This window comes from Malurus melanocephalus, unplaced genomic scaffold, assembly GCF_030028575.1.
Source record: "Malurus melanocephalus ecotype Western Australia unplaced genomic scaffold, MMel_1.1 scaffold_28, whole genome shotgun sequence".
Taxonomy (NCBI): Eukaryota; Metazoa; Chordata; class Aves; order Passeriformes; family Maluridae; genus Malurus; species Malurus melanocephalus.
In genome coordinates this window covers 3,016,947-3,044,329 of record NW_026623260.1, presented here as the reverse complement: position 1 = coordinate 3,044,329, position 27,383 = coordinate 3,016,947, and the positions used below count along the sequence as shown (strand labels likewise).

The 27,383-nt window shown below is 40.4% G+C and overlaps 1 protein-coding gene across 2 annotated transcripts in view; it reads left to right on the top strand.

Annotated features, from left to right (window-relative positions):
* PTPRF (protein tyrosine phosphatase receptor type F) overlaps positions 1-27,383 on the top strand; it is a 375,522-nt gene that overhangs the window by 36,329 nt on the left and 311,810 nt on the right. The window lies entirely within an intron of this gene.

Below are 27,383 nucleotides of genomic sequence, written 5' to 3'. Positions count from 1 at the left end.
CTGCTTTCTGAGTTTGCAGACTGAGCCAAGGCACAAAGAGTTGAATAACCCCTGAAGAATGAACTCCTTTGTTGCCCACTGAGGCATAGCTGTGGCATTGTTTTCACCACAGGCAGGACAGTGAGTAATAGCGTCGCAGCTGCTTCACTGAGCTCTGTGCTGGAGGATACTTTAGTCTCCTTGGACTTTACTTTCCACAATCATTCACATGTGGAAAAAGATGAAATACATTTGTAAGCAAGACTTTGTTATTTTTTTGGTAAATGTAGGAAAGCTGAGAGTTGTACTGTGGAAAAAAATAAACACACTCAGACTTCATTCACTCTGTAGAGATTTGGAGTTATGTGGCAAGGAGTCAGCACTAACTTTTTTCAAAATAAATTTTCAAAATATGGATGGAGCTTTCTTCTCATCCTGTGTTCTGCATCTGGTGTTACTAGTTTGGGCAGAATTGTACCTCTATTCATCAAGGAGACAGCCCTTGCCTAGGCAGCATTTAAGCACTGCTCCATCCTCAAAGCCCAACAAGGAGTAGACTGCTCATTACATTGCCTCAAAGCATTTACCTCACAGCATTCCGCTTTTATGTTTGATATTTAGTAGCACCAGCTACCTTCAAATATGTTTTTGCATTGCTCTCTATTCAGTCTGCCAAAAACTCTTGTCCAGTAGAATTTWAGCTACTTTTAAGTGTAATTTAGACATAATTATCTTACCAAGATTGTATCTATTGACAGCAAGACTGTATTCATCAAGGACTCCTTTTAAAATACTTGCTCAAGTGGATTATTCTCTGTTTTGCCAGACTCAGTTTTATATGATGAAAGTGATAAGTATTCAGTGTCTTTGCACAGTGTGGTCAGCAGTGATCAAAAAAGAAAACAATTTTATTAATTACTATGACATGAAAAGAACACAAAGGCATAATTGCATTTCTGTCTTATTCTACGGTGAGTCTTGTGTTCTGAATGATGGTCAGTTTTTAGTTCTCCAGCTAGGGAAAGAATATTTCGGAAAAATGCAGCAAGGGTCACCACCTGTCTTCCCAGATCTTTAAGAACCTGGAGGCAAGGGAGTTGGTGGTAAACTCGACTAAGTCCTAACAGAGAGCAGAATGGTAAAAAATGGGGATATTTGTTTTTTCTTCCTCTCCTGAGGACAGATCACCATCAGGTTTAAGATTAAATACTTCATCCTATGTGTAGCTTAAGCTGTGAAATGCATGTTTTTTTTTAACAAAAAGCGCTTGACATCCATCAGTGTTGTCATATCCTGCCACTATCACCAGATTGTATTCGGAAGAGGAATACTGCTCGTAATTTGCCGAGCATCATTTAATCATCTTTGTCAAGTAACGGATTTATTATTGATTTCAGGCTCCTAGTTAGCTTAGAGAATTGCATCTTTATGTGCTTTGCCTTTCTTCTTCCCCAGAGGATGTAGTGTCGCTCTGCAAATTTTGTAAAACAGCTAAGTTGAAAATACATCAGGGTTGAAAATTCAAGCGTTCAGTTTAAGTGCTGAGAACTTAAGCACAAGTATCATCTATAAACTGACTGTAGTATGATTTTGTGAAAGAAATTGTAGCTAGAAGTGCATTTAGGTCAGGAAACATCTGGAAAAAAGCTGGAATATTCTAATTTCTGTATGTAGTCTTTTTTTCTTGTTTGTCTTCRAATTTTTCCTCTTTTGAATAGCTTTTGCATATAATATAAGGAATAATGTATTGTAATTCTTGACTTACAGAGAAAGTAAGTTGCAGGAAAGCAATAGTTCTTCTACCAGTAAATACACTAAATCCTGTGCAGGCTGTCGTCAGGGTTGAATCAGAGCTAAAGAAAGAAGTAACTAACAGCATTAGTAGATCCCTATCGTTCATCCATGGGCTTTAAGGTGGGACRGTGTTGTCAGATGCTTTGTCTGAGTTTTTTGTCTATTGTAAACCCATATATTTCATCTGCTCTGGGGTGTCAACTCTGATTTTGTTAAGACAAAATTTCCTAAAAGATATGTAGTTCAAGATGAAGTTGCAGAGAGGAGGAAAATCCTGTTCAGTTAGTTAGTCTACCACTGAGAGCATTAGAAAGGCAAAACTTGTTTTTTCTGTTTTCATCTGGACTAGCTTCAGCATCTAGTTGTGGTTTCTACTTGAACTTTTCTTCTGTATGTTGTCACTTGAACCTTTTGCTGCTTGGATATTGTAACCAATCACCTTTGCTGACATGAAGAAACATTGCTCTTCCTGGTGTTTTCCAGTTTTCTACAGCTGCATTTGAAGGCTTTTTGGCGAGTTTGCAATCTAGGTAGCATGCTCTCTTCTAGTATTTTGTAGTGTTTACTTTCCTGTAATAACATCAGGTGATAGTAAATAATGTTCCACTTGGGTCAGTGTGGTTTTCAGCTGTTTGCTCTGGGGTAATGAGATTCATCAATGTTGAATTAGTTTTTAGTGGCTCTCACTACATCTTTCGCTTCTTTGCTGCTGTTATCCCTATCTCGTTTTCTGCTCTTGTTGTCTGTCTGCATCGTCTGCCCTTCCACCTCTGTTCAGTTCAGGTTGCCTTCTCCTATTCCCTGCTCCTGTGTCCACCTGAAGCTGAAGATCAGGGAGACAGAAGTAACAGGGAGAGAGGTATCCTCAAGATCAGGGAGACAGAAGTAGCAGAGAGAGAGGTATCCTCATTCTTCATGTCCGCTGAGGTTTCTGAGAGGTGGGAGAGGAAATGGTGAAAGGATCTACTAGATCACAGGGCAGTTCATTTTGTTATCTAGATGAGGTGTGCAGTCAGGTGGGTGTATCAGTGGGGAGACATGGAGTAATGGGCATGTGGGATGCAGTGACAAGCATGGCATGGCGTGGCATGGCGTGGAAAGCAGAACTCAGTCTGATCACAACACTGACCTAAGAAATTGCACTTTTGAAGAAAWCTACTGAGCTTTGCCATCTGAGTTGGTTTAAAGTTGACAAAGGCCACTCGCATTATTTTACCTCTGTTTAAGAGGCTGTAATTGTGTAATTTAGGTAGGTTGCATCGAATCAATAATTTTTACATGTAGCAGACTGTTTTTCTTCCAGAAGAAAAGGATATTTCTATAGATTTAAATGATCCTTATTACAAAATTGCAAAATCACTACCATGGAAAATTTCACTTAGAATGTATATCCTATTTCCAGAGACAGGATTTAATATTTGGAGGTGAATTTTTTCCTGGAGATACTTGACAATTATACAACTTGTTTCACAGCATCCTTTTAAACATTCACACCTCAAAGCTTTTTATTACAATGAGAAGACATTYCTTTGCTCAGAAGCACAGTAAAATTTTCCAGTGATGCAAATMCTGCTCTAACTGCTGCTGTTGTAGTTAACTCCAGCTGGCAGCTGAGCCCCACAGAACTGCTTCCTCACTCCCTTGTGGTGGGATTGGGGGAGAATTGGAAGAGTAAAAGTGAGAAAACTCATGGGTTGAGGTAAAAACAGTTTAATAGGTGAAGCAAAAGCGGCACATGCAAACAACAAAGCAGGGTATTCCTTTACTCCTTCCCTTGGGCAGGTCGGTGTTCAGCAGGGCTCTGTTGTGCAACTGTGACTTGTGAAGACAAACATTGTCAGTCCAAATACCCCACCTTTCCTTCTTGTCTCAGTTTTATAGGCTGAGCATGAGATTGTATGACATGGAATGTCCCAGTGGTCAGTGGGGGTCAGCTGTCCTGGCTGTGTCCCCTCCCAGCTCTTGTGCGTCCCCAGCCCACTCACTGGTGGGCTTATGGGAGAAGCAGGAAAGGTTATGACACTGGTCATTGTCTTGCTCAGCAATAATTGAAACATCCCCRGATTATCAAGACTGAACAAATCCAAAACACTGCCCCATTCCAGCTTCTGTGAAGAAAATTAAATCTTTCCAAGCCAGAACCAGCACATTTGTTTTAYCAATAACTCAGTTTCCTTAGAAGGACACCGAAGTGATGGGAGTCTCAACAGGCATTTGTGCTTAATTTTTTCTTAAAACCACAGAAAACCTGTAGTTTCTGTAATAAAGTGGCATCCATTTTGTTAGGGAAAACATCAAGCTTTTAAAATGGCATTTTATTATCTTTTATAATCTTAGTTTAAATGAAAATTGCATATGAGAGTGCCAAGCCTACACAGATTTGCCTTTGCAGCTTCTAGAATAYGCTTTCTCAAGAGACTGTAGAAGATTACAAGTATGCTGTGCTGTCTCAATGTCTGCCTGAGGGGAGTTTTGCCCTCCAATAAATAAAAGTCTACAGATCATAAATCAACATTTTATTGTCAGCCACCAGGTGACTCTCAAATGTCAAGAAAAGGTGCATGACAACTCCCAGATTTCTGTTGATGGCAGTAGCTGCCATCTTCTTGTATGAAACAGAATTTTATAAGAGGCAAGTGTCGCCTTTCCTAAATCTTTCAAGTGTAAGCTCTGTGCACCCTTGTTTTTAACTGAGACTCTATAAATCCAGCTAAAATTTGAATAAAATCTTTGTTGAAATCAATTTGAAGTGTTTGGAAAAGGAAGATAAGCTGGAGAAGTCTTGGTATTGACTGGAGGAGATTCCCAGCTTGGACTGATGTCTTGTGCCAGTGGTCATTGAAGAGCATGAAGAAATTATCTGTCCTGCAGAGCAACCTTGATAGAAGGGTTATTGAATCATTTCTCACATTCATTTATATCAGCCTTTAGAAGCATCATCAACAAGTCTGGGTAACACCTTGATAGTGATTTGTATTATAGAAAGGATTGTTGTGAAAACAGTTCTAGAAACTGAAGCCTCAGCTGCTGTATTTATTGTTGAGGCGAGAAATTTTTTGTCTTTATTTAAAACAAACTCCCTCCCCCACCCCCATCCTGCTTCCACCTTCTCTCACTCATGCTTCTGCCACTCACAGCATCATGTCACTAAATCATGAAGTGACACAGAGAAAAGTTAATTGTGCATCGCTGGCTATCTGATTAAATCCACTCTTCTGCATTTAAGACTCTAGTGGATTTATGAAGATGAGGTAAAGGGGAAGAAATGACATGACCACTAAGGGAAAAATGAGTATTAATGTCTTTTCAACAACAGTCTGATGAGATGTTATGTGTTTGGGCTACCTAGCTGTTTCAATTACTCGTGAAACAGCATGGGTTGGGTATAATTCTGCCTGATAGTGCTTGCTAAATGCTTCATAAGTGCTTTTAGGTGACCCAGTTTTGGGATTGATACAAGGAACCTGTAATTCTTGAATGCAAAAAAAACACTYTAAAAGGGCTCAGCAAAGCTGCAGAATTAGGCTGCATTCTCCAGGAAATTTGGTACTGGTGCTTTAAAACACCAGTTTTTAAAATGCCTGTTTATTTCTAAAAGTGAAAAACTTCTATACAAATATGTTGTTAATGAAATAAATCAGTGGAGCAGATCAATAGGTGAATGTTAAAGAGGCTTTTAGATGATTATGCTACAAGAAGAATGCAGGAGGAAGAAATAGCAGGCTTCTGACAGCTAAATCAAGCGTTGGTAATGCAGGTAAGCTTGTCACCGAGATCCCTACCCACATGTGAGGAAAGAACCAGGACAAAATTCTTAAAGACTTTTTCAGTCTTCACTCTGAGCTTTTTTTTCTAAATCATCAAATCTTGCCTTTGCTTAAATTTAACGAAATAGAGCAAATTAAAGACATAAAAGTAATACCAGAAAGCTTCAGACTGAAGAGAATATGCTTTGGAAAGCCTGTGCCTTTGACATGAGGGTTAGATCAGATATACTGCTCTGGAAATTCAGTTACCAGCTTTATTGCTTTTTCTGTGTCTTAAACTTTATACACAGTTTCTGTGGAAGTAGTGAGGAAGGGATTTGCAAAAGTGCAAAAATTTGCTAGAGCCTTGCATTTAGTGTGCCAAATCCCAATTGCCATGCATATTGCACATTTGGAGTACGTGAACAGTCTCATCTACTGAATTTTGCCTTATGAATATTTAATAACACTGAAGTGGTTGACTTTTAAAGATCCACACCTTTTCTAGGAGTATTTTGTTTTGTAATGCAACTCCCATCAGCTGAAGTGGGTAAGAGTTTGCTAGTGAAGATCATGAGTGCTAGCTAGCATACTGAGACTATTTACTCCTTGCACAGGGGTGCAGTGAAAAAAAAAAAACACTTTCTCAGTCTGTATTTAGGCTACATCTCCCACCTCTGTGGAACAGGTTTTCCTTACATAGTCTTGAACCTAGTACCTCATTTAGTCCAGCATAGTACACAATGAGGTCAGTCTTCTGATGTGAGGGTTTTATTTTATGGTCACACTTGAGCAGACAACAAATCACCGGTGAACTTTGGTTCCTACAGGTTCTCATTAACATCATTGTTCTCACTGTGTTGTGTTGCTCCTCACAGCTGGAGTGGAGAGTGCTGTTGTGTTTTGTAATCTGTTGCATGTTCTTGGTGTAGTCTCCCAGTTCATCTGGTCCTTCTGTGTGGAGAAGGTGAAGTGGTGAAATAATGGGTACTTTTCTGGGGGTGGCAACTTGCTGTGATCCAGGGCTCTGGCTTTCACATGAAACCCTGTCAGCCATGTGCTGGGGAGCCTCTGTCAGACGTGTCCTGGCTGAAGMCAGGGACGAGCTGCTAGGTGAAGGTCGAATAAAAGACTAAGTGGCTGGAGACACAAGTTGCTACCTCTCCTTTCCCTTAGATAGATCCCTGGAGACTTCTGGGCTTGTTATGCCGAGAACGTAATGTCCAACATCTGTTTTATGCTTGATGGTAGGATCTCCCTCRTGGTAGAGAGTGACTGGTCCTTCCTAGTTAAATAGAGAAGCTTTCCTTACCTCTCCATCATCTCTGCAGTGCACAAGGTGAATCTTTTGAAGCTTCAGTTTCCACTACCCCTCTAACACTTCGATGTCCCTTGTGGTACTGACGCGTGTCCATGGTCTTTGTGAAACTTGTGTCTGCTGGAGGACAGCCTTWACTTTGTGGATTGCAGACTCTTTCCCTAATGGTTTGTAGATTGTTTTCATGGAAGTAATTAAAATACTTTATTTCTCAGTTTATGGACGGATCCATTTATTGCAACTGTTGGGATTCTCATTAGCAGAAATTAACACAAGCTGTGACATAAGCTTGGCTTGAACTTTTCCACCACAGATCACAGTTACATGAATGAAATAATTCATTACTGAAATCATCTGTAGTTAAGAGAAGCTTTCTGTCAAGTGGATTGCAGAGAGCAGAGCACGATTACAGCCTGGGGAGCGGTGTAATGCTCAGCACTTACTCCACGGGAGCAGGACGTATGGTGAGCTGTCATCTGAGCCTGCATCTCCACCTTGASAGCCCTGATTGCCTGACTCCTGTGTGCACTGTAAGACAGGTGCAGGGAAAAAGGGGTGGTGGTGTTACTTGAAAGGGAGCTGATGTAAGAGTGCATTTTTTTAACACTGTGGAATTCTCATTCTTGTAAAATATTAAAATATTTTATATTCAGATTGTTAAAAATCTGAAAGCGTTTTGAAAAAGAGTGGTATGGCATTGAGGTCTATAGAGCCTGTCTTGCATGAGCTTCTGTACTCACTGTTGGTGCCTTATTTCAGAGAAGGTTCAGAGATAACTAAATTACCACCAGCGTGCAGGTATCTGCAGGAGTGAGGAATTTCTGATGGGGAGCTGTTTAATTTAGCAGCAGAATGAATGATAAGGTCAGTTGGAACAAAAAGGAAAATAAGTTAGGGGCCGTAGATACTCTTTCTCAAGGAAGAGATACTTGCAGTTGGGATGACTGGCCTAGAGTGATTGAATATTATCACTCTGCCTATGTAGTGCTGAATATGGTGGCTTTCCCCAGCTGTTGCATTGGAAGTAGAATTCATAATGAGGAGGATCTGTGCACRATGGTAAAAAAGACTCCTGGCCACRCGGACTGGATTTGCTAGCGGCAGCTGTGTAGTTTGGTTTGCCATAGGCTGTGGGGCTTCGTGCTCTTGACATGTTCCRTATTTAGACTACTTTCTGCTCCCCTCCCTTTTTATAAAATTTAAATAGTACCCATTTAATGTGATGTGTGCAGGAAATCCCATCTGTATTGTGAGTCTTGTTTACTCTAGTTCTTGGCTTCTCAGTCATTAGTTGTTTACATGGTTTTACTGGCAACTGTAGTTCTGCCACTCGTTCAGCTCCTGGCAAGCTTAATTAACTAGTGGGCTTAGAAGGAAATGTGCTTCTGTGCTCTTTTTAAGACCTGAGAATAAATTTGTGAAAACTGGTTTTCTTACGGTTCTTATATATGACAGAAGGATGGGAAGGCARGTGTAATAATACTGTGTATTGATTCTTCATTTAATCAGTCTTGAAGGTAACTTTTCTGTGGCATTGTGTATTGTTTGTAGATCAGACTACTCAAAAAATGATGGCTAATGTAGAAGGAGTTACTGTGAACCCTTAAATCTAGTGACGTGGCATATCCATGARTTCAGCTATTTGGATTTTGTTGTAAACCTCTTAGATATGATACAGTGGAATCCTCTTAAACACAAATTCCATGTAGCAAGTGACAGAACATAATGAAAGCATAAACTCTAACACAAATAAAACTGTCAAATGCATAATGCTGCAGCTATAAACAGCTGTGGATTTTGTCATGTTCCATGGAATTTAGTGAGCTGGGTTAGGATGCACATTTTTGGGTCAGTTTTGATTTTTWCAGAAGAGCTTGAAACAGTATTGATACTTGCTAAAATAAAATATCCTTGCTTGCAAAGGAAGCCTTTCTTGTCAATATCTTAAAATATCTGTACTGCTGACAAATTAGTAGTTATCTTTATGAAATGAATTACAAAAACACTGTATGGACATCAGGTGATATAAATAGTAGGAGGTACAACTTCTTTAATRCAGTGCAAGAGGCATCCTCAGCTGATGTGGAACAGCATTACCAAAGATTATTTGAATTGAGACTGAATTAAGTGTTTATGCTCTACATATTTTAAAATGTGTAAGGAGGATTTTTCAGCACTGTCAGAAATCATTCCGAGTGGCTTTCCAGTGTGTCCTCCTGAGGATTCTGCATTGCTGCTGTTGGTCTCAGTGACCAGTTGCGCTGTGGAGGGAGTGTGCCCATCACAGGTCTGCCCTGCACTCTATAGCAGGGTCAGGAGGAGTATAGGAGGTCCTGAATGCCTCTGTGCTCCCTGCCCCCAGTTCTCAAAAAAGTGGTGTTCTACCAAAACCCTTCCACAGCTGCAGATCTGGGGAGAGCATCTGGGGGAGAGCTTTTGGTAAGATCCTGCTGTCGACGTGGGTAAGTGATGTTTTCCTGCTCTGCTGATGTTTTCCTACTTTGTGCCTGGCACAGACACTTTAGAAAGGATCTTATTCATCATCATTAACCTTGCCCTGCACGGCAATGAATGATGGAGGCTTAAGCAAAAGACAGACAACCTGTTCTCTGTAAAGCAAACAAACCAACCCCACAGCACCCAGTCAGGCGGTGCTGGTGCCAGCTCTGGGTGCAGTTCTGCAGTCCCTGGRGCGAGTGTGCGTGGCTGCTGCCGATTGTGCTGGTGGGCACTTTGCTGCCGCAGCCTTCACCGCTTTGCAGCGTGGTGTTTGCCATGGTGTGAATGGATGTGTTGACACAACTCAAGCGTTCTTGTCTTCACTTTGCCTGTCTCAGCGCAAAGTCTTCCGTGATGCAGCTGTATAAATATCTGAGTCCTGCCTACGTGGCCAGTAACTGCAGATCCTCCTTGTGTCTGCGGGCAGATAAAAAGCACATGCCTGCCAGCGCTGCTGCAGCTTGGTGAGCCCTTCTTGGCTCAACCTGTGCTGTAAAACAAAGCTTCTAAAATACGGTAGGTGTCAGAGACAACTGACATTTCCTGGTGGGATGCTCAGTATGTTATAGTTGGATATTTGTCCTTTGGATGCTATAAATACAGATTTTCCTGCACTGCGGTGCTTCTGGCCCACAGATACGTTGTATTGAAAGAAAGACAAKAGCTTACTTCAGTGGACCTAAAACAGATAAACAATTTTTAAGCAGCCTGCATTATTTTAACAAGGTGATTTTTTTTTTCTCTCCCCGGGAGAATTGTTCCTATGTAAAAGTGAAGTAATTTGGATGACTTTTGAAGGCATATGGCTCATGTTTTGCATAACGCTGAGTTTTCAGGTGACCTGCTTTGTGACCCAGTATCCTGTTCCTCTGGCAGATTTGTAAATGTTCGTAGTACAAATTTGCAATGCAGGGCACGCTTTTCTTTGCTGCTGGAAGGATGTTTGCTGCCACCAGCACAGGACAGGTGCCTGTCACCCTCATTGCATTGTTACTGGCAGGCAGCGTGCGCAGAACTTGGTGGTGGGAGGCTGAACTGCTCAGCTTCCAGCAAAGAAGCTGAGGCAAGAATAGTGAGGAGAGGCAAGGGGAGGTTTTAAGGTGGTGGAAAAGCCTGCTTTGTTGGCGTAGTTCTGCTTAGTCACTAATTCACCGCAGACCCATGATCTAAAGAGAAGCTTTTTACAAATCTYGCAGAGCACTGTCGAGGGGGAAATAACGGCTGGTGCTGCAGTGGTGGTCCTCGTGGAGAAAGAGCTTTTAGGAAACACAGCAATTCCCATTTTATGTAATTTATGGAGAAGGCTTGTGCTGCCCTGCTCAGCAGACAGGCGAGGATCTCTTCTGAAGTGGAATCATCCTTGAGCCRTGTCAGCTTCAGTTATGAAAATCAATCATTAAAACTTCATTAAGCACAACTTCATATTTTAAAGTTTATAAAAGTTACTATTAGCAGTCATGAAGAAAGATCTGTTTGTTTTTTGCAGAGTATATTAAGTGTAACATTGATTTTGACTTGAAAGTGTCCAAACCCGGAATTTAAGGCAAACAAAATTGACATGAAGGGATGTGTTTCACTTGCATTCATAAAGATGGTACTTCAGGGATTTATATGAAATAGGAAACCTTCTGCAGGTTGCATGAAATGTAATAAATCGTGCCTGAAAACGCCCCCAGTTTGACTATAAAGACCTTATCTCACCCATGTAAAATATTTATGTGTAAATGCATATTTTATATTTTTCCTTTACCATCCTTGGGTTGCTTTATACTTTCATAAATGGCATCTCTGTTGTTTATTGGTAGTGGAGGCAGCGAAAAAATCTCATATGTTTTATTTGATGTTATTACTTTGACTTTCTTTTGGTTTATTTTGAGTATAAGGAGAAGCAAAAGGCTGATTAGAGTATTAGGGTGATWAAAGCAAAAGTGGAGAGTTGGAAATCTTTTGTGAAGATCTTCGTTTAATTGCACCTTACCCCATAGACAGATGCATCCATAATTTGTCATATTGTTTTACATGTTACTTTTCTTTTTCTGCTACTGCTACCCTGCTTTGAGTTGTATTTACTGGTGTCCTAAAAGGTCTAAAAAGGTACTATCTACTGTATCTGATTTTTAAGGTATTTGTCACTGATTTTGTGGTTAAAAGGCCTAAMAAGTTTTACCATTGGGAAAAATATTGTCTGAACATACTAAGGTGATGCTGTCTTAGAATTTTGTAGTGATGTACCATGCTGTAGAAGTGTGTCCTGTTTTAATGTTCAAGTTTCTAAAAGCATTCARTTTTGAGTGTTTTCAATAAAATCTTCAAGGATGATGCAAGTTTGGGAGGCTTTTGAGTGAGTGATTTAAGGCTCAAACTATTCATTGAAGAGAAGGTGAAAAGGTGACATTGCTGTTGCTTAGAAATACTTAAGTAAGAGAAAGAGATCAATTTAGAAGAAAAGAAAAGAAGAAAGCTACAGGAAAAGTCAAATTGATAGTTGAAGCAAGACAATTTGCAGAGAGAACACAGAAAATATGTTTACAGGAAGTAATTAGCAGCTGATTCAATTTTTTAAGGGACTTAGCAGATCAAAGATGCAGTGGCTTTAGCAGCTTTTCACCTCAAAATTTGTAGTTACCAATTTTATCGCAGCATGCTTTGGATTTCCTGAAGTTGAAAGGTTTATTAAAGCATTCCCCTCCCTTTCCCTTGTGCCCTTCTAGTRGTGCTTCAGGTCTTCACTGTGCCACCCCATTGCTTTTATCTGTTGGTTTTCAGTGTTACAGCTGGGGGAACCTAAAGGCTACTGATGGTGGGAGAGGTCTTGYTCTTGCTCCTTTGTGCAGTGCCAGTGTCAGCATGGTGTGCAGTCCCACCCAGCTTAGTGTGGTGGTAGAGAGTCACTCCCAGGTTCCTTATCAGCAGCAAAAATTAGAGGAGCTTTTGGCTCTTTGCACCAGTTAAACAGCAGTGCTGTTGGTGCTGAGGTAAAGGAGGGCCCAGTGCAATGAGAGGTGAGAAATGGGATGGTGCTCTTCAGTGGCAGTGATGCATCAGTTTATGTCAGTTGTTTGTGCACCTGTATTTCCAGASAGCTGGAGCAGCCTGCCAGAGCCAGAGGCGGCGAGGTCACTGGTTGAAGGAGTGATCYGGACAGTTGTGCTTCCCAGCCAGTGGATTAATTCTGTGTTTTCAGCAGATGCTCTGAAATGGATAAATTTAAGACTGTTGTTATGCACTTTGCTTTCCAAATATCCCAGTGAAATATTTGCAGAGTTAGTCATCTAGGGAGAGGGTGGGCAACTCCTACTACTCCACAGACATGTGATATGGGAGATGCAGGATTATACCCTTGTGGCATCTTGTTCTTAACTGGTTTTTTTCAGGCTGAACATTGCAGAAGAGGAGAGGGTTTGGAGGTTTTTTTTGCTTGCAGACCTGGTCTGTGTTTTATCAGCTCTTTCTCAGAGAAACAATGAATTTCATGGCCTTAAATCCACAAACTTTTGGAATCCTGCTGGTCACTTATTGATAAATTGTCCTTTTGGGATGAAAGACTGATTTTTCAAGCTATTTCAAGAAGAAAACTTTTTAAACACACAGAAACTTGCAGTGTGGCTATTGTAAATTAAATGTCAAGGAATTGTGGTGGTCTGGTTAAGAAACTATTTCCCTGGATGCTGGAACTGACTKATCATACAGTGTAAGGAAGTATAAGGAGTTGAGCAAAGGAGAGGAGGGCACTTGCTATGGGTCTGGTTGTGCTCTCTGAGCTTGCTGAACTAGTCAGACTCTGCATTTGGTGCTTTCACTTTTTTTTGGATGTGGGCATTGTGTATATATATTAAATAAAATACTAAATTTCATCCCATTAATGTCTAGGTTCTCCAAATTAGTTTAATATATACTTGGGATTGGCTGTTGAGCCGTGATAGCAATGGCCAATGGAGATGGGTAATTCCTAGCTGAAATGTGAGCATTGCAGGAAATGATTAACCTTGTTGATTCTCACCTCAAAGTAAAATCTTTTGAAACTTCCAGTAACGGAGAATTATTTGATACTTCAAATTCTAAACCACAGGTTTCTGGCTTTTTCCAGGAGGAGACAAAACCATGTGTTTCTGCATTTCATTGGAAAATACGAGTTGCTAGAGTTTAGGATTGCAKCTTGGGTGTCCCTCAGCCCATGACTTCTGCAGATGAGGGTAATGGTGTAATGTGTACCTGCATCCTCCTTCTGCCAAAAAATYATTCTTGTTAAGGCTGCAGTCCCCTGAGCCTGTGTGACTGCAAGGGGTTTTCACTGCATAGGAATAACTTTGTGTTGTGGAAAGCTGGTAGAAGAGAAGAGGTTAATAAAGCTTCTCAGCTCTCTTGAAAACAAAAGCTCTGTTCTCAGCCCTGGGTTTAGTTTTTAATTAGTTTGGATTACAGTTTGATTTAAAGCGGGTGAAGGGATGATGAGTTCATGTGATCTAGAGGTTTGAACGTTATGCTGCTATTTGTACTTTTTGGTTAATAATGTATCCTCTGCTAGAAGGATGACTGGTGGTTTAACAGGATTCCTTCCTGTAAAACCTTTTTAAAGAAAAACTAGCGTGTTTTCGCCAGCTTCATTCCAGGTTAGAGTTGCTAGACAGCACTGCAAAATAGTGTTTTATTGTGAAATCTAATTCTGTTTAGGAAAAAATACCTGATTCAGTGGTGTTACATTTTTTTTCTTCTTCCTCTAAGCTATAGAGACAGCATAATTTTATATACTTCATATTGAAAATTCATTCAAATGCAGTCTGGATTTATTTATTTTTACTATCTCATCAGCAGAATCTACTTTTTTACATGAATGTATTTTGTAGATATATAAAAAAGGCAGGTTAAAAAGAATCTTCCTGAGGAATTGTTTTATTGGTTAGCACAATATATGTGCTTTTAATGCAATTTAGATTGTATCTAGTGAAAATTGAGCTCAAAATTCTGAAGCTGGCGCTTGTTCTTGTAAATAATGCACGCCTTAAGTCAACACTTTGCATCATTATCTTGAGCAATGGTTTAGCCTTGATATATTTCAAAACACATGTATTAGATAATGTGCTGTGTATATATATGGTTATTTATGGATATAAACTTTCTGATTAGATATTAATGTTAAAATATCAGAATGTTTGCTGGAGATGTCTTCCTTGTTCTGCCCTTCAGTCAAGACACAGTGTTAATACTGAATATAAGAAATGATGTRCAGGTAACAAAATTTGTCAACTTCTAGTTAATCAAGTTAAGTGCTCTGTTTCTAACTTGAAGCTTTTATCCTTCAAAGTGGTATGTTAAATGATATGTAAGATAAATTTAAGGAGGTATGTTTTCTAGCAAGCAGTTTATTGTAGTTTGATTGTTAAGAAGGCCCCATTTTTTTGGTATTTAGAGGAAGCTGGTCCTGAAAATGTCTTAGTGGAACAAATTACCTGATTGAAGAAAATGCATTTGATACTCATTATTCTGGAAGGGGAGCTGTTTGTGCAGTCAGAAGAACTGAGCTAGCAGCAGTGTCTGGAGAGCACGTCCTTTGTCTAAATGAAAAACTAACCCTGAGAAAGGATTTATATTGGGATATTTTGGGAGAGATACCTGTTCGGCTATCTTCGCTGTTAAACCTTTAGCAGAGTGTTTCTTTCTCTGTCCTTTGTTGATACACACAAATGATGACCTGTGCCTTATATTGCAAAAGGACTTCCCACAGTTTGAATGAAAGGCTAAAAAAGTTTTGTTGCCAGCTCCTCTTGCTATCCGTTATCTGTCTCAGTCGCATGGAGCTTATGTGTAAATGCAAATGTAGTACTTTTTTTTTGTATTACACTTGGTTGTTAGTCATTGCTGAGGTTCGTAATGGTGACATTTTGATAAAGTCACAGTATGTGGATGTCTTCATCTACTTCCATGTGAAGAACTTCCTTTAAGCACATTTARAGGACATTTCTTAATTCAAAATACCATTGTGTAAAAGGTTGCTATGAAGCTGGTTTTGTTTTCTTAATGAAATTCCACTCGCAACCTTAATTTCATTTCTTTATTTGAAACAACTGGGTTGCTGACTAATTATACCTGTGGTGTCCTCGTACTCAGTCTTCTATACTGAAATTGAGAGTTTGTAGTGTTTATCCAGATGATCTTCACTTGTCCCAGTAGGACAGTGTATTTCTGCGGCTGCAAATTGTCARGAGCTGGGATTTACTCAGCAGCTCACTCTGGCAGCTGCTATGCAAGAAGCTCTCCCTTTGGTATTTTGGATTTTGTCCATCAGCACTTTCCAGATAGCTGCTTGGGGAAAGCAGATACCTGGATGGCTAACTTATGGTCACCTGCAAATACTGAAACTTGCTGATTTGGTGGTAAAAGTCTTTGCTAGCAGTGTATGAAATGTAATTGGAATCTTGCCTTGTAATTTCRTATATTGATTGCTTGCATATGTTGGCTAAGCCTGCAGCGTACCTTTACTCATCTGACTTAGATAGCCCTTAGTCCATGGTGAAGCTCTGCAGATACAGCATCCCTYGAGGGATGGTGAGGTGTGACAGGGCAGGGGTTGATGCCTAAGATGGTTGACCCACGCTTTTCTCTTCTGAAGTGGCATTGTGATGTACAGGGTAGAGCAAAAACATTTTTAATTTTCTGAACCAGGGAGGACTTGCCTTAATTCTCTAGCACATATTTAATAAAGTTTTTTTTATCCAGGGCRTATGCAGATGTTTTGAGATCCACTGATATTACTTTGTACGTCCAAGCTATTTGGTGCAGGTGAAACTAAGGAAATGCGGCTCATGGCATCAGTCTTCCTGAAATTGTCCAAGTAGTACTTTGTTTCTGTAGCTAATATTGTAGTTGGTATCTACAAATAATTTGATGTGAAAAAAAATACAAATTTAGTTGTGAACTTGTCAGGTACTAAAATAAATGTGATGATCTGAAGGAAGTGTATTGTTCATCTGGTATTTGGGGATTAATTATTCTTTTGTTCTGTATGTTTTAGCTGTTTGCTAGGTATACTGTGAGCTGAGCAAAGTGGGGCCAATCTGTTCACATCAAATATTTGCCTGCACTCTTTCTGTACCTTTTTTTGCATGTATTTTGCATGTAGGTGTTGACTGATAGTAAGGAAAACATTGGGTAAATAAGTTGAGTCAAAAAAGCTTATTTATAAAATTTTAATATGTATCTGAGAAGGAGCCTCAGCCATGGAGTAGAATAATGAAGTTTACACAGGCATAGTTTCAATTACCATCTTGGATTAATGGTTACTGATGGTAGAAAGAGCTGCTTCTGCCAAAGTTCTAGTGCTGCTGCTGCTAGAGGATATGAGATGTGCTGCTGTTTCCACAATGCAAAATAATACATTTACCTTTTTTTTTTCTCTTTACTGGAGCTTTGGGCATGGGGAAGCTGGGGGAGTTATCCCTGGCCARTAGTGTCTCCAGCCTACCTCTGCCTTGCCCAGCAAATCCTGCTATCCTGTTGTCACCYGTGTAGTTATGAAGATGTATGAGACCCCAGCCTCTATGTAATACAGCTCAGGGCAGTGGTGGATTTTCGCTTGAGTTGCTTTGCTCACCAAAGCCAACATGTCAGATGCAGTTTACACTGTTTGAATGAACATCAGCCCTCTAGCAGRAACTTTTAAAAACATTGCTCAATAAAATTCTGTGCAGAGTTGAAATAGCGAAAATAATCCTCCATTTGCTTGTAGAACAGGTGTACATTATATAAAACAGGATGGCACTGGGGCTGGTTTTTGAGACTTATGGTTGGGAGGGAAAGAAATTTGCATGGTAAAGCGTGTGCTGGATTTCATTGTCTCGGGCTAGATTTGAGCTGAAATTCTTGTGCGCTTTGTGGGGAGGGATCTGCTGTGGTCTCCTTTGTGCTGCYAGCTTGACAGCTCAAATACTGATTTCTCATCCTCACACACCTTTTGACTTCTCTTAGCTTTGAAGAAATTCAGTTTGTAGAGGTGTAATTTCTCTTCAGTTCTCCTCCAGCTGACCCAGCCCCCTGGTTAATTCGCTGCTTGCTGTAACATTAAGCCTCATAAAACTCAGTATGTGGAGCTCTAAACCTGCATTTGCTATTAGCCCTAAAAGTCAAATCAATAATTGGAAGATATGTAGTTCCTTATCCCAAAGGAAATGCAGTGCTGGTATGACAGGCCTAGCACTGTCAAGTGTAGTGCAGCTGGGTAGCCCTTTTCTGTCCTGGTGTTGGGGTCAGCTCGTGTGACACCTCAGGAGAAGGTGGGTCTGTCGTAGCCTTTCCCTATGGGGAAGGGGAGAGCTGGTCTCTGAAGGAGAGCTCTGCCCTTTTCCATGGTGGGAAGTGARCACRGCATATGAATGCCAATGAAGCATCTGTCTCCTGCAGTCAAGTCTTCCTTTATCTCCCTGAGCCTTGCTGGGTACTGATTCCCTGCCCAATMTCTGACCTCATCCTCTGTTTTCTCYAYAGTTACAGGGGATGATGTTGTGTTTTTCCCAAAGGGGAGTATTTGGTGGAAATCTTGGCGAACMCTTTTCATATTGTTGGTTTGGCTTAGTCAGAGARCACCTGGGCCGGGAGAGAAGGAGGGTTGAGACTTTTTGGGGGAGGCTTAGAGCTGCACAAGGCTCACTCCRGAATTTCATTAGGCGTTTAATTACACTGAGATAATGGGAACTGAAAAACTTGTCAGTACCAGGCAGGGAGAGCTGCCCCCTGCACAGGGTTCTCTTGGCTGCAGTGTTTGGACACAAYCAAACTCTTTCCCCCTCTCCTCCTGTCATAAAAAACAGCGTGACAGAGATGTGGTTTCTTGCATCAGTTTGTATGCGCAATGTGCGTAGCAGAGCCTTCTTGTGAAGAGTGGTACACAGAGGGGTTGGAGGTTAATGGATGGTACGGATTTATTTACGGGTAATTTTGGTTACACAGGCTGGTTTCTGCGTTCAGACCTCTTGCTATTAAAGACAGTCTCTGTTCCATCTAGATTGAAACAGACAGTAGGACAACAGGTGACAATGCATTATCAGCTCATAGACCATCAGTCAAAAAAGATAGTGCTTACATCATTAGATGTGAGATCATCACAGAACAAAATTGATAGAGCAAGTTAATTATGCAGCTTTTATATTAGTCCAAGTATCTCTGACTGTGATGATGAGTCTACTAGCGCACTTATAAAATTTTTAATAATGATGTCTTCACTGGAGAAAAAGTCTTTTGGAGTCTTAAAAATTCTGTTGCCTTGACCAATGAGGTCTGACAKCATGTTGGGCTGTCCATGAAGTTGCATTTTGGAAAGTTTGTGTTTTTGTCACTGTTAGCAACACCAGTGAATAATTTAATATGGGCCTTCCTCTTACTGGGTAGTTGTGAGATTTCTGGGACTTTTGATTTAAACTTAATGCAGAGAAGTGAAGAAATACTGAAGTATTCACCAGAAAAAKGGTTCCTATTTTTGATGTAAAGTTACTTCTATTTGAACTTTTCACAAACTCAGAATGATGGTAAGAAACACTGGAGCATGCAGACAATCTTTTTGGGGTGACTGGGAGAATTTGAGCTTCAGCATTTTCAGGCTGGCTGGGAAATTTGGTGGAGGTGATGTAGAGAGACGGAAGGCTCCAACAGAAATCTGTATCTTGATATGCTTAAGCTGAGTTTCCATATGTCTAACTGTTTCACTTTTCTCTGTGTAATTGAGCACTGTAGAGATGCAGAAACCCCTCAAGTGCCCTGTAGTGGAAACTCTATTTAACAGTTTTCTGTTGTATGAAAGACTTGAGCATGGTTTAGAATTTTTCACAGCAAAGTAGATCACAGGAACTGTTAAGTGCATGAGGGAATGGCACCTTCAGCAAGTGCCTGTAACTTGTACACACTGTGGATGCAGGCAGAGGGGGAGAAATCCCCAGTTTTACAATTGGCTTGTTTCTGCTATGTTTTAAGAGGATATAGATGTGGTGTTGTGCGAAAAACAATGTATGTTTTATTAATTTTGAAATTTAAGTCTACTCTGAGAGACAGGCACCTCTAAACTATGTTTGCTACAGTCAGAAATGCAAAGGCACATTTTCCTTACGTATGGAGCATCACAGATTTATTTCATTGTTTACTGCGGTGTTGGCAGATGCTGCAAAAGCTGTAGATGCGGAGCTGAAATAGTGCTTCTTGTTCTTGATCTCTGGGGTGTCCGAGATCAGCCCTAATTTGATTAGAGTCACCGTTCTTTTTTAAGCAGTGACACCTGAAATCTGTAATTTACATACTCACACAGCTTTCACACTGTTCAGAGACCCCAGGCAATGCTGTCCACCACTTCCCGGTGTTTCAAAGCCTCTGGCAATAGCCATTAGGTAAAATGCATCACTAAAAGCCGTAACTGTGGGGAATGGATTATAGAAAACGCTTTAGTGTGCCGGTACCCTGGAGAACTGTTGATGGAAACAGAAAACATGGACATTTAGCTGGTGTTAGAGGTATCTAAACACTGTGCCAATAGAATGAGCTATTTAAGGAGAAAAGTTGCTGCTGCTTGTTATTTCAGGTGAATGCAAAAGGAAAGTGCCTTAGGGATAGCTGTGACAGAGCRATGGTTTTGAGCAGACTGACATTGATGATGATGCTCTGTTTTGAGAGAGGATGTCCCCAGTGTCACGCTGGGGGAAGCAGCTGAGCCATGCATGGGACTGTGGAGTCACCAATACTTGTTAATTCTGGCAGCTGTTACTTATGGAAGAAAGAAAATAATAAAATCCAAGTGGTGTGGAGGATCCTAGCTTTACTTGGTTGCTTGGAAATAGTCTACAGGTATCTGAACTGCAGCTGTACCCCCTCCTGGCATGTGAGCAACCCAGGGAAATGCCTTATTCCCTCCAGTTGCAGTGACCAGAAGAGTGAGGACTTTGTCTCCTGAAAATCAGACCTGTTCAGTCTTTAGCCAGCAGTGAGAAAAGCTTTTAAATCATTCTGTTTGTAAGGAGGTGAAAACAAGGAGGAAAACTCAGTTTTCTCCATGATCTTGGATTGGGAAAAGAGAAGTCCCCTGCATCAGTTACTAAACTGCCTGTTCGAAAATTGTATATAAAGCACCGTTTGAAAACAAATCCAAAAACGGATTTCTTGGATTTAACTTTAGCTCTAGTGYCTCCTGCTAAGGATTCATGGCTTTTTATATAATTTTTGGAACAGCTTCACTTACACTTAAAAATACTTCCTTTCCCCCCTTTTTTAAAAATAGTATGGAGCACGCTGTGCTGCGAGCTTTGAGGGGACTTACCCTTCTTGACCATTGTCTCTTCAATTTAAAGGAGTAAAAAAMCAAAACAAACCAATGTCAACTATGGGAGACCCCCATAAGGACATGCTGGGAGCAGTGCAGGATGGAGGAGCTCCTGTGTAGATGCTGGCTGGTGTGCAGCTCTGGGTTTTGGGCAGCATCCACCTCTGCCATGGAATGTGTGAGGCAGGGATGTGTCAGAATCTGCCCTTCACTCCAGAGTATGAGGTCGTAATAATGAAGGCAGGGGGGAGGGTACTCGAAGTGAAAGTGACCTTGTGAACCTTAATTGCTGACTCATTTGCATTAGCTCTGCTGCTCCCTGAAGCTTCTGTGGCTCCTGTGATGCTTGTTTGTTCCCATCTTTTGGGGGTTATAGATGCAAATTATTATTACATAGTTTTGTGTACCAAAATATTTCTGATCACTTAGCAGTTCCAAGTGGTTTTCCTTTTCCTCTTGGATTACACTTGCTGCTCTAGGCACACTGATTTATGAAAGTGTTGATGGTGGAGTTAATAGGAAAATACTCTAATGTTCTAGTCTAAGTCAAGTAAATGGAAGCTTCGTTCTTTGTACCAACCCACAGCATACTTTTGCATCTCTGAATTTCTTAAATTGCATRTTATGTATGTGTTTTTTCTCACTATGTCCATTTTTGTCAAAAGAAGTACCGTGTTATTGAAAGACAAAGTAAATTATGTAAATTTAGCTCGGTACTAAAATGGTCATCACAAAATGTGTCAGTTATGTGCACTAATGAGTACCCAGATCTTGGATGGTGAAGAAATAAATTGCTTTCTCTTTTTACTAGCTTTTTAACTTTTATTGGAAAGTAAAATTGGGGCCTGCTGTCCTTCTAACACCCTGCTTTCCTTAAATAAAACTCAAAGCAAGATGTGACTTGGTTTCCTATTCTGGTGGAGGCTTGTGTAGCCTATTTTAGATGAGTTTGCCAGGATCTATTTTTGGGACGGATGTCCGCTGGACCCTTAGCAGAAGTTGAGACCTTGACAGATAGCAGAGCCTCTTGGAAGAGGTGGTGCTTGCAGCAGCCGCTGTCCCTGTGCCAGCCTTCGCAGCTGATCAATTCATTACTCTGCTGAGTGCCTAAAGAGAATACCCTTGTGGCTGTTCAACATGGCTCCAAAGCAGAAACATATTTTGCTCATTTAATAATTGAAAATACTTTATTATGTAAGGCTTCATTGGTACTTCATGGTGCTAGAAGAGATGTTGTTACTGGGCTTTAACCCCATACTTAACAGCCTGCTCTACTGCAGTCCTAAGGTGTTGCTCAAACTCAAGCAATTTTAAGATCTCTGACCAGCTTATTTATTTTTTTTTTGTTTTAAGAATCAATTATGAGTTCTTGGTCTAAATATGTTCTGTGCTCCCTCTGCTGGCTCAGCRGCATGGATTAGTGCTTTGCTCCCATGGGGAGCAGTGATGGATGTGTGCCCACAAAATAGGAACGCTGAAGCAGGAGCTTCATTAAAATTAAAGCAGGAGAGACCTCACTGTGTCAGAAAGGAAAAGGTGGTTTGGGCCAGGAAACCCATTTTGTATTCAGTGGCCGCATAAGGTTTTACTAACAGAGATAGAGCTATAATTTGGAAATAGTATGTCAATAAAAAAGGTGGCATCTTTTAAAGGTAGTTAGCTTTTTCAAAAAACAAAATGGAAAGCAGGTGGTATTGACAGGAAAATAACATTTTAGTAGTAAGCTTTGGGAAGCTGAAGTTTGTGCCATGGTAGAATCAGATTCTTTACATACAATTAAAAGAGCAGAGGAAAGTAAATGCATTTTAGGTGTAATTTGATGCCTACAGTTTCTTTTTCCTTAGAAACCAATGAATATGTGTTAAATTTATCTTGGCACATGAAAAAGATGTAATGACTTGTACTAACAAGATAAAAGAAGAAGGCAGCACTTAATTTTGTAGGTAGTACACAAAATAAAAATGATTTGCATGCCTTCAAATGATTATACACAACCTTGTTAAATGCTGTACAGTACAAAAGAAGAACAATCAGTTACCCAGATAGGACATATTTTTGTGACTGCAGGATGCCCATGGACAGGCATGAGGCACAGGACTTGTTCTCCACGAGCACTCARGTTTCTGATAAGCATTGCTGGCAAGGCAGTGTGCTGAGAAACACAACGATGTCAAGAATGTGAAACGGTAATGAAATGTCTGTGTGATATTTCATGGTTAGATGATGGTGCTTTGGTTRCAGATGTGCTTGTTCTCTAAATTTAAATTGCATTGCTCTCTTCTGCATTTTCAGTCACCCATTGCTGGCTAAGGTGCAACCCATGGGTGATGTCAGCAGCCCTGCTCCCGTTTTCTTCTAGGAACTCYCCTCTTAACATGGCATTTACTGCCAGTATTTTACAGGCAAATTGTGCTCTTTGAGATTCCAGAGGGCATTTGGTGTCTTTGTAGGCTCCAGAAATGAGTGATAGCCCTCACAGCAATAGTTGCAGTGCTGCTTATATTGACTGGCACGGCTTTGTAATGAGGCGTGGAGAGGAGCTTTGTACCCGGCTCACTCCGTTTGAGTTGTCAGTCACTGCTGCATGGCTGAAACGGTTTATTGAGTATGACTGCCAAATTTTACGCAGGTGCCAGATTAATTTTGATGTATTGTACTTGTAGCAGTGACTCTGGACAGTTCAGAATGTCTCTGCTGGAAGACTGTCAGTGGAAGTGCATAAGCAGTTGGCTAACATAGTGGTGGTGCTGTAAATAATTTCCTCTAGAATTTCCAAAACCTTTCAGACAGGAAATAGATTAAACTGAAACAGGGTGAGGGTTCCTACTGTAAATTAGACTACTCTCCAGCTTTGATTGCCTTTTAGATGGGCATGGGCTGTTCAAAGTGTGCTTTGCTGCTGTTCCTGTGCCTCTGGTATGACAAGTCCACTCTGCTCCAGGCAAGATGGATATTCAGATCTCCTGCTGCTTCTTTTGTTGAGGTCTTTGTCTCTTCCTCTTTCCCTCCCCTGCTTCTTGTCTACTGAAGTGAAGAAAACCCTTTGAGTCCACTGTCTCTTGCCTTCCCAGGGGAGATGTCCTGATTTCTCCCAAGAGCCGTATCTTGCTTTTGGCAAGGGATACCTCTCATCAAGTTTACTGACTAGTTCAGGCCTCTGGATCTCAACTGATTCACATTATTTCTTTTTTTCTTGCTGTTGTCTCACCTGATATCCATGCACAATTGCATTCATAATTTATTCAGCTTTTGGCATACTTCTAAAATAGAGATACTTTTCTTTGTTTGAATAATTTGGAGGGGAAACCCCAGCCCARATTTTCCAGTGAATATTAGCCATGTTCAAAAGTTGTTCTTTAAATGCAGAATTGAGAAAAGCTCCTACTGACACAGTGTGATATTTAAAGCAATCTCTACTGACCATACAAATCACATTAGTKATTTTGCTGGCTTGCTGCTTGTCTACTTTGCCATAATTTTACATCAAGGCATATTGATGAATCCTGCTTTTCGGTAGCAGCCTTCTAAGAATTAAGCTTCGAAACTGATCCAGCTTTGCTTTCTCATTTTGTAATCATATTCCACTCCACAGCGGAAGCTTGTTTTATCTCATACCTATGTGCTGTCCCTGGTGAGGTTGCCTTATCATAAATTCATTAATTTCTTTGTGATAGTCCACTGAAATTACTGACTGGTTTGGTTTTTCTTCTCTGTTTTGGAAAAACTTGCAAGGATTTCTAATGAGTTGAGGAAGTATTTTACRGAAGCTGTGCTCATTTGATTTCTAGTGTGACTTTTTTGACAGGGCTTTGTAACCTGGGAATAAGTGATTGTATTAGGTAATAGATGGTGGGAGCAATCTGGGACAGGATAACCTTACAGGTTTCTTCTGCTTTTAGCTTTTGGGATTTTTTAATCTTCTGACTCAGACAAAAAAATTCAAGTGAAGTCACCAAAGCCCATCAGTTTCTGGAAGCAGTAATTTTTCATTTTTTATTACTATAGCTTTATGGCTTGCTCTTAGGCARAAATAAGTGAAAGAATAGAGTGCTGATCATGTAATTCTCATGCAGCCTGTCTTTGGGACAATGCAGCTACAAATCTCACTATTATTTGTAGGCTTTTTGAAGCTGAAATGTATGGAGTGGGTAATAATCCTGTCTGTTTGTGAAGTATCTTTTTTACTGTCGGCTCCAATCTCAGCTGGAGGTTTTGGTGGTGTTTCTCTACTAGTAATCTTGTCACTGTGGGCCAATTGTTCAGCCTTCCTCTGCCAAAGTGTTTTGGGTGAACCAAAGGTGGCACTTGGGGTTAATCAACAGAAGATACTTGCATAGTAATTGCAGGGCATCTCACCTCTCTGAATGTAGCAGATGGAAACTGAATTTTTTTTCACACTTGCTGKGGATATGTCTGGATATATCTAATAATGATCATTTTCAGTTGAATTACTACAATTATTCTGGCGCATCAAGAGCAGTTACGATAGACAGTGAAAGGATTACAAAGCTTGTAGGAACAAAAAGCCCTGCCTGTTATACCCTTACGAGGGCTGCCTTCATGTCGAGACAAGTTTTATGCAGGGATTATACCTGAAGTGTTGTGAGTGACCATTCTGTGGAGCAGAATGGTGGGTRCTGGGTGGAGAGTCCCTGAGAGGASAATCACATCTTGGTGCAGTCAGTTTGTGGTGGAAATAGAGTAAAGCCACTGTGACAGCAGCTGTCTTGTACTTGATTTTAGAGCAATAAATCCCCTATCACTGYCATCAGCAACTTCTGTAATGAGAGTGACATGAAAATTTTGAGGATGAGAATTCCTTCACTCTCTTCCTTTGTAAAGGAAACAGCTTTAAGAGAGGCTAAAGTGGCCGCAGGATCTACAGTGATTGTGTAACGACAGTGTGTAAAGARGCTTAGACTCACGCTGCCAATAAAAAAGTGTTTTTTGAAGGGAAAATCCAATATTGCCAAACCAAAGATGGTTACTAAAAGTAAAAAGGTTCCTCTCAGAAAGAGGAAGCTGTCATAAAAYAAGGAAACTAGAAAAGGGCATGAATCCTAAAAAGTTGACTGTGAGAATGAAATAGGAAAGTCTCCTTCCAAAATTGAAGATCAGCTTATTAACGGCTGTAAGGAAAAATCACGATTGAAACCTTTTCCARATAGATTGGCTTCCTGGTGTAAAAGGAGCATTTAATAAAGGTAAGAAGGAAAATGTGGAAACTAAACTATTTCTTTGCATGTGAGAGGATTGTAGAATGATTGTATACCTTGGACCTTTTTTCTTAGAAAGACTTTTCTGAGGAACTGTCTCAAATTGAAGTGTCAGTGGAATAGGATTTATAATTAATTGGTGAAAGGAGCTGTAACAAATCATCAGGACCAGATGGTATTAAATCAAGATTTCTAAAAGAATTTGAATGTGAACTTGATGAGTTGCTGACTCTGGTGTGTAACCTATTACTTAAGTTGGCCTTGATGACGAAGAATAGAAGATTACAAATGGGATGCCAGGATTTTTCCTTTTTTTGTCTTTTTCTTTTTTCCTTCAAAGCTTGATGAGTGTTGCAAAGAGATGCAGACAGTAAATGTACAGGGCATATTGATAGAAACTGTAATAAAGAATAGACTTAATGAGAACGAGGAGAAGAGTCAATATTAGCTCTCAGAGAGGAAAGTTGTTTGAAGGAGCCTGCGAGTATGTGGGTGTAGGCAAATGAGCTGGCACGGCAGGCATAGCTTTCCAGGAAGGTTACCACAAGGTCCCTTGCTAAAATCAGTTAACATTTCAGAACTTCTGGGTGRAGCCTCTGCTTGACCAGTCACTGAGGAGCTGTAAGCTCTGTGCAGTTGAGACAAATAGGGACAAAAGGGTATGATCTCTAGTCCTGACTAGGAAGTGCATCTCTGACTCCTGCACTGCCTTTGGKGTTCTCAGATTGGTTTGAATGTGCTGGCAGGAATACTTTCAAACCCATCTCAGTGCAGTCAGATGTTCAGAGAGAACTAAAGGAGRATGGTTAGAGCCTGTTAGGTCCTGCAAGATAGAAAATCCATAACTGACAATTGTTAAAATGAATCTGGGTTGTTTTGTTTGTTTTTTTTTTTTTTAATACTCCTACTGTTTTTACAGTTCACTTGCTGTAGGCCACTTTGAGAGCAGAGGGCTTAGCTGTGTTTTCAGATCTGTTGTGGCCACCAGATGATTGTGGCTGGCTTATGCTGGCAGAAAGTCAGTTAATACAGCAGCATCATAGGAGGGCACAKTGGGTTGTACTTCTGTGGCATGCAGACATATGAATGTCTATTTTCCTCTCAGGGATGGAAAGAGAACATATGGGTTCCCCTCTGGGTATTGCGGTCGGAACTTCAGGTTCTACAGCATTTGAGGTTATTTGAATAAAAATATTTAAAAGAAAGATTAGAAACCTTTTAGAACATATGTCTTGTGCACTATGACAAGATAATGAACATCCAGCTTGTTGAAATTGTTCCTTTTTTCCGCCACATTTATCAGGTTGAAACTAAAATGTTCAGAGGCTGCAGAGAGGAGAAGAAACAAAAATGCTGTATTCGAGATCAAGAATTCACATTCCCAAGCTTACCTATTTTCTTGGTGTGAGGAAGCGAAAATGGRTTTGAGCTGCTGTCCAAAAGCTGTTCTGATGTTCTGGCAATAGCTGTCTATTTAATGCCGTATTTTAGACATTCAGTGTTCTGGCTTCTTTCCCTTGCTTCTCATTATGGTTGAAACG